At 33.5% G+C, this 7,560-nt stretch overlaps 1 long non-coding RNA gene across 1 annotated transcript in view; it reads left to right on the forward strand.

The window, feature by feature from the left end:
* LOC108582697 overlaps window positions 1-7,360 on the forward strand; it is a 180,366-nt gene extending 173,006 nt beyond the window's left edge. Inside the window, exon 3 of the long non-coding RNA XR_001896484.3 lies at window positions 4,508-7,360. This is a non-coding gene — a long non-coding RNA (uncharacterized LOC108582697). The remainder of the gene's footprint in view (window positions 1-4,507) is intronic.
* Window positions 7,361-7,560: the final 200 nt, after the last annotated feature.

Genomic DNA, 7,560 nt, shown 5'->3' on the forward strand with positions numbered 1-7,560 from the left:
TCATTAAAGAATATGTCTATGCCTTCATCCATACATGCGTTTCTAGAGATACGTTATCAGTCCTTTCTACCAAGTAGACAGAATTTTTATCATTACATCTTTGAAATCATAGAAAATCCTTCTTTTCAGAGGCATCTAGTTTTACTTAATCCTGCTCTTCACCAAATCCTCAGTTCCAAAATTAATCTTTTGATTTTTTTTTAACTGACTTCTGTCATTTTCTTCTTTTGATTTGACTTTCTTTGTCCTGAACCTCAAATCCCACCCGAGAAACAAAAACTAAGAATCGAAAAGAGCATATCCATTGCCATAGTTTTGTAAAGTTAAATCAACTTTGCATGTGAATTGGCATAGGAAGATCACATTCCCTTCCATATGAATTTAGAAAAGGCATGAATGTCAGCTCTGTTAGTTTCAGAGTGTTTGGTTCAACCTTTGTGTGCTCAGTGTTCAGGAGTAAAGGGTCATCTCTCTCTTCTATGTTTTTTTCTAAGCTGGCTGAGTAATTTCATCTTTAGCTCTCCATTTCTAAAATTACATCCTGGGTTTGATAAGATTAAAAGATGAAGTTATTAATTATGGATTTAGTTCATATAACAATTGACTGATTTTTACAAATAGTTCACTTTCTAAGTGGCTTTGAACTTATCTTTGGACACCAATAGTTTTATTGATGTTCTGTATGTACTGGGCAAATGAAACCAAACTTCATTTTACCCCCATTGAAAGTCTGTTTACTGAAGTCACTAAATCACCCCGTTTCTGACCTCAGCTAGAGGTTCAAACTCTTTTTCACAGCCATTAACTTTTTCAGCGTTTCACCAAGCAGATGTGTGTTGTGTGACTTAATCTTTTCCATACTAGATGATACAGCAGGCCTCCACCTGACATGGGCTTTGATACAGCATACAAATCTCATTCATCAAATCTGATTTGTCCTCTTTGTTTACATATGATTAATTTAAAATAATTTTTTTTTTTCAGAGAGAAGAGTCATGAGTTTTGCTCAGTCATTAAAATAAGAGACACAAGGATTGGTATGGGGTATCTAGCAGAATTTTTTCAAGGAAGCCTAATCAATGTCCCTCATCTCACTATTTCTTCAGACACATGCTAAGTTTACATATTTGAATCAAATTCACATATTAGAGTCACAAATTGTCAGTGGTGTCAAAATACCTATCCTCACCATTCTAAATCATTTTTCACATTAAATATGTCAAGGGCTATGTTTGCATGCATAACTGAAAAGAAGAGAAATAAAGCAATAAATTAAGAAATGGCGACATGAGCTTATTTATTTAGTTATTTATTTTTGCCTATTGCAGGTAGAGAAAAATGTATTTATTTTGCTATAGTACAGGTAAAGCAAAATAATATTTTGTGGTTCTGAGTGAAACCAGTAATAATTATTTTATCTCTTCTTTTAAGTAATGTAGAAGACTAACATTTTCATTGCTTATTGCCAGAACTTAAGTGCTAAGATTTTTTCTATATTGTCTGATTTGATTCGTACGTATAATAATGAGATTCAAGAATTATTATCCCATTCACCAGATGAAGAAGTGGAGGTATAGAAGTTTTAGAAAAGTGAATTCGTCTCTGTTTCTATTCTATTAAGTCACTATGTTTCAGAAGGCACAGAGTATCTATTTTGCATTTGGGTTGGGGGAGGTGGAGATTTGCCCTCACTTTGACTCTTTTAGGTCAAGAATGATTTCTTTCAGAACCTGGATGGTTTACTTATTCCCATAAAATGAGTTGCCACATTAGGCCTCAGAGTCCACCAAATGAATGGTTCTTCTCTTCTGCCCTCCCTCAAATTTGTGGTATGTAAAATATGTGTGAAGATGCAGATGATGTGGGATCTCATTGGCTCTGCCATTCCTTAGAGAAAATGTAATTGTTATTGTTTCTAACTCATCATTCAAAAAATTAAGTTCCTCCAAATTTTCTCTTTTTCTAATTGGACGTTCCAGCTGCCATGGGATTGAGATTTCCTGTGTTTTTTTTTTTTCCCCTTGTCCTGCAAGTCTCTGTAAAAGATTTTATTTCTCTAGGCAACCAGCTGGTTTTTCACATAGATAAGGTCAATTAATTTGACCTTTGGTTCAATATGAAATGCATAATAAAAGCTGGTGCCCCAAGGACCGGATGTGGCCTTTCAAAAAAGTAACTTGCCAGGACAGGGAACAATAATTTATTACCTCATAAACCCCAGTTGAAATGCCTGTTGCCCAGCATAGCAATGACAAGGAGCTTGTGTGTCTTTATTTATTTATTTTTATTCTATGCAATAGAGGAGAGGAAAATAATAATAAACAAAAAAAAAAAAAGAAAGAAAAAAGAAAAAACAAGCACCTGCCCCATTCAGGGATGAAAAATAGCAAAGGCAAAAAAGATCCACTCATACTACTTGAATTTTTGTTTTATAGCAAGTTTTCATCCACTACACAAAAATTCTTAGAGACAGTCTTGGGAGAGTTTATTATCAACTATAAAATCTTATTAAATTGTATTTCATAGCCTGAATTATGAGAGATACAGGAAATCTTTGTGAAGCAATTTGAAATAGAGAACCAAAATTGCTATTTATAGTCAACATCCAAAATGACTACTAATCAGGATAAATGTATCTATGGATCTGTTTGATGGATCTATTTATATATTTAATTATAACAAATTCGTGGGACTGTGAACTCTTATATTGTAGTTTTTACTTAATTCTGTATCCTTATCATTCTGTATGCCATTAGCATCCTTCCTATGTGGTATGATTAGAAGTGTTTATTCCTTCGCATAAATGCGTTATAATTGGCATTTGTGTCTAGTTTTATCTGATATTTTAAACAACCCGGAATGAAACTCCTTTACGTAAGTCATTGATCACATCCTTGATTATGTCTTAGAAATGGGTGATCTCAACAAAACATACAAATATCTTAAAGCTATTGAAAACTATTATCTCAGTATAATTCACCAATTCCAGCCGCCATGTAGTTTTTAATCCATTCCTTCAGCTGTTCCTTTGAAATGGTACTTTTAGTATACATGGAATTATGGATAAAACAGACTGTAGAAAATATTTAAACCTCAAAATGTAGACAAATGCCTAAAACAAATCTTAGCTCTGTGAATGCCCTTCATCGGGGAATTTTTACAGAGAATGAGATGCAAGTTTTGGAAATCTGGTGGGAGTTTTGAATAAGGGGCAATTTCTGAGTAATGGTGTAATAGAGTCATAGTAATGGTGTAATAGGGTAAGGGTGTAATACCCCACAGTGTGGGGTAGAAGAGAAGCTTTGAGAATCTAGAATGCACCAGGTCCTTTTAGGTAGGAGACAAAAAATGCAGCCAAAGTGGGGAAGGGAAGGAAAGGAAAATAGTCCTGAAAACAAACAAACCTGTTACAAAATTTTTACGCATCTACTTCTATGACCTTCTGGTGAGAATGCAACTTACAATCACTTTCCTAGAGAGCTATTTGGGAATACCTATCGAAAGGCTTAAATAACAGATACTCTGTCTAAGCACATACAATTTGAAGACTTCATACCCAGAAAATCATCATTGATATCCCAAACAACTATTTTAACAGAATTTAACTTTTACAAAGAAAAAGTTAAATAAAATTTGTTTCATCTTTCTAAAATTTTTTATATGCAAATAGGGAGAAAGAGAGAGGGAGAGGCAAACAATTTATACCATGTATTTTGTTTGCAACTGGCTTCTTTGTTTACCAATATATTAATGGCGGTTATTGCTGGTTTCTAATTTTATGGTGATACTAAATTTTCTTATTTTTTCAAACTTCAAAACACAAAGACAAAAAGCCATCAACAAATGCTATTTTGCTATATCTATATATGATTCAGTACTGCGTATCAAAATGGGAAAAATTTCCCTTCCCATATTCTTTCATTTAGTGGTTCCCCATCCTTACTTGTAACCACAAACTGGATCTAGGGTTAATGCCTTTTGTGATCTATTTCAAAGACAGTATTGGTTAAATAGCCTTCTTTTCAACTACCTTAAGAACCTAGCCACAATTTATATTATTGTTTTCATGGGAAAAATGTGTTCCAAGTTTCAAACAGCTAGTGTAAAAACAAATCCAAAGCAGTTTGTATGTATGTTGAAGATTGTCTATTCAGTTTCTTGTTTGTTTGTTTTCACTCCTGAAAGCCAGTTGGTGTCTTGAAGTCATGAATTGCCTGAGAGTACAATATACCCAGTGCCGGAAACTGTGGCCTGACCTTTAGTTAAGAAAGACTTCCTTCTAGATCTCTGTCTTACAGAGACCATTCTTTCCATGAGAATTTCTTCGTTATTTTTGAAGTTATCAATTGAAATCACAATTTACTGATTTGTGTGTGAAGTCTGACACAAAACAGGGAATCATATTTAAGACTACTAAGTCATCCCCTTCTCATTACTTTTTTTTTTGTTTGATTGTAGAAAAACTTCAGTAGAGCCTTCTCTCTCTAATACTTACATTTATCTCCAGAGATCTAGCTTGTTCAAAAGGAGACCATTATCTGACTGCCTGAATAGATCCCATTGCAGGAAAAATGGACTGAAATATTGTCAAATGTGTTCCAGCAATAAAATTCAGGTAATAAGGTGAATTTCCAGCTTTCTGTGTCCAGACTCCCCTATATGATTCCAAACAATAGTTGGGGCAGGTCAAGAAGAAGAGGTTAAGAGACATGACGGTAAAGAAAGACCAGGAAGAGGATGAAAGCTTTGTTAGTCTCAGGAACATAAAACTGTCAGTTGTTTGCAGCAAAATTCTCACGACCCCAAAGCTGAACTTTGTAAACAGGCTTGGCATGAAACTCTTGCCTGGAGAAAATAAAGAAGAAAAGAAAGAGAAAAAAAGAAGACCCTTGCCCTGCATACACACACACACACACACACACACACGCACGCACGCACACACAAATGCACACACATATGGCATGTGTGCACTGCTTAAATTTGTAAGGACATGTACAACTGGCCCATTGCACATTGAATTACAGAACCTCATTCTACTGACTACAGGGTAAAACCAGTCTTCTTTCATTCATCTGATTTGTGACCTCTCTAACACAGTGCTTCTATATAAGTCTTTTAATATCCTGAGCAGTTTGTATTAGGCTGAATGATAGAATTATTTGTATTGGTCAATTATTTCTAACTCTGTTTCCTGGAGAGGCTATTTCTACTTTTTTTATTATTATAAATTTCCTAATATGTGAGGAGGAGGTATGATATGTGATGAAAACCATGAATTTAGGTGTTGATTGGGTTTGAGTTTCAACTCAGCTAACTTCCTCAATTTAAAGTTATTTGATTTTTTTTTGTTTTGCCCTTTAAAACTATGAAAATCATAGCATGTACCCCTTTTAATTATTGTGAGAACTGAAAGACATGCACACTAACTGATCACACTTACTTAGAAAGCTTAGATTAATGCCTGACCACAGTGAGTCTACAATAAATATTGGATATAATTATTATCGTTATTAAAATAAATTGTTAATTGAATCAGAGACCTGGAATGAAATAATCCCCAGAAATATGCACCTTAACTTTAGCAATCTCTTTTTGAGTACAAAAAGAGAACTTATTTTAATCTATAACAGGAAACATCCCACATTTCCCTCATATGCCTTCACAGTTGGGAATTTTAACCTATTTCTTTGTTTATTACGGTAATGGAAGTTTTCATCAAATGGACTAGAACTAATTTTCAAACATGATTGCTATGACATCTTTCATAGTTTTTATCACATTATAGGTAAATGCATTTTACTAATGGTCATACCTAGCAATAAAGAAATAATAGCACTCAATGCAAATGGATAGCTTAAAAATTGGACATTAGATGTGAACCAGAGTCTGACTTTTTATATAAAAGGTTTTATGGATTTTAAATGTGACTCAGTGATTTCTATTTGAATGCTGATTGTGTCCCTCTCTGTTTTTCATAGACATGGTGGGGAAATTCCACAGTAATAAATATCTTGGAAATTTCTGTGTAATAGAATTAGTACAGCTTATCCAGTAACCCACTTGATTATAATATATTTTCTACAATTGATATTATATAGTCCTTTGACGTTTGTTGATATTGGCTTTGATATTTATTAATGTTATCTTTAAAAATTTCATTTATGAGATTCAAACCTTCATCACTTTCTTATTTTCTCAGATGACCTGATAAATCTCTTATGTCTACCATTTTCTAATAATGCTTTCTATCCTACAAAATAACTTTCTTCCAGTCTTACTCTTTTCAATACCTGGTATATTTGTAGGTGCTGCTTAATATTTCCCCTCCTCTCTCATCTCTTGAGACTTACTTTAAATTTTTCTTTTCAATTGCTTTATATTTTTCAACCCTCTAAATGCCCTTATTAATATTTTATGGGTTTTAGATTCATTATATGTTAGATTTCAAAATCAGACCACAAGATTTATGTGCCTATTATTTCACATATATTGTAGTTTAGTCATCATGAAGTTATCCCTTGATACCCCAGCTCAACTTTGACTTTGGGACAAAATATTGTTCTGCCTTTCTATTTACATGGGTATGCGAATATCTTACCAAGATTCTGCATCACAGACTTCTGTGTTAGATTTCCAGATACACCAACAAGCCTAATTGAAAAAATGGGCATATGCATATTTACCCTCCCTTTGTTATGCTTTTGCAATTTAGTAGATAACTATCCTTATACTTTTAGCTCATTAGATCTAGTAGTTGCAAACCTGTGAGGTAAACTCACAAAAGATAGATTAGCAAGGAAAAAAAATATATTTAATTACATATGTATGTACAGTCATTCACACAGAAATGTGTCAAAAGGAAATGGTTAGAATTTGGGGCTCATATACCATCTTAACAAAGGATGATAAATTGTGGAGAAGTAACTATACAAAAGAAGGGAAGGCACCGAACCTCTAGGGAATATAAATTGTGGAAATGTAAGTATGAGGAAAACTAATGGAATATAAAGTTTATTGAGTAAGATGTGTTATATAGACTCAAGTGCTTTCTCCATTGATAAGAGGAATCTCCACTGACAGAGCTGTCCTCCTCTTTCTGATACAAAAAAGAAAGACATCTTTACAAATGGAAATTTGTGTTATGTTTACAAAGGAAAATTTATGTGCCACTTTTAGACAGAAAGCTGGAGGGCAGAGAGCTTTTTCTGTATTTGCTATTCCTAAATTGCCATCAGCTTAAAATAAGCCTTATCTCAAAGCAGAATATTTTGGGCTAATATACACCAATCTCCATCTGTGTCTGTTTTTCTTTCTTTCTTTTCTTTCTTTCCTTCTTTTCCTTCCTTCTTTTCCCTCCCTCCCTCCCTCTTTCTTTCTTTCTTTCTTTCTTTCTTTCTTCTCTCTAAACACTTTAGTTTTGAAGCTTGGCTGGTACCTTCCACATATTTTTGTTTTGTTTTTGTTGTTAATCTTGTACTTACTTTGTCTCACCAGCTCCTGATTTTAAATAATCTACGTCGTTTTTCACAAATATAAACACCGTAAAATGTTTATTAAACA

The sequence above is a fragment of the Papio anubis genome, chromosome 17 (assembly GCF_008728515.1).
Source record: "Papio anubis isolate 15944 chromosome 17, Panubis1.0, whole genome shotgun sequence".
NCBI classification, from domain to species: Eukaryota; Metazoa; Chordata; class Mammalia; order Primates; family Cercopithecidae; genus Papio; species Papio anubis.